Source organism: Penaeus monodon, chromosome 27 (genome assembly GCF_015228065.2).
Source record: "Penaeus monodon isolate SGIC_2016 chromosome 27, NSTDA_Pmon_1, whole genome shotgun sequence".
NCBI lineage: Eukaryota > Metazoa > Arthropoda > Malacostraca > Decapoda > Penaeidae > Penaeus > Penaeus monodon.
This window is the reverse complement of record NC_051412.1, coordinates 11,687,869-11,688,344: the sequence shown is the minus strand read 5'-3', so window position 1 is coordinate 11,688,344 and position 476 is coordinate 11,687,869. Positions and strand designations below refer to the sequence as shown.

The 476-nt window shown below is 27.3% G+C and overlaps 1 protein-coding gene across 1 annotated transcript in view; it reads left to right on the top strand.

Annotated features, from left to right (window-relative positions):
• Nucleotides 1-476, top strand: part of LOC119590419 (relaxin receptor 1-like) — a 76,537-nt gene that overhangs the window by 75,783 nt on the left and 278 nt on the right. The gene's annotated exons all lie outside the window — the stretch shown is intronic.

Genomic DNA, 476 nt, shown 5'->3' with positions numbered 1-476 from the left:
AAAGTTAAATAGACATAATTATATATGAAGTGGTATATGTGTATGTGTTGATGTAAATGAATTCTTTCGCTGTTAGTATCTAATCTATTGGCCAAATTAGATTCCTGTATCTGAAATAATGTAGGTAAATGTATGAAGATCAAATAAAAGTTCTTTTATACAATCGTTTTTTCTTAAATGTTTCATTTTATTTTACAGCATCTGAAGATTTACACAAAATGTAAAAATCTCTATATGTGGCATCATAAATTTACTGTACACAACAAATTATTCCATGAAAAAGTTGAACTTTACCGTCTATATTAGAAGTAGTTGTAGATGTGGTGGCATTGGTGGGACCTAATATTCCGTATATAACAGATTCCAGATTAATAACTTCATTTAATCAATAATTTTCAACATTGTAAACACCCTCATAGAAATGATTACTGAAATGGAGTAGATATTATTTTTTTCTCTATTCAGTATCAAACACA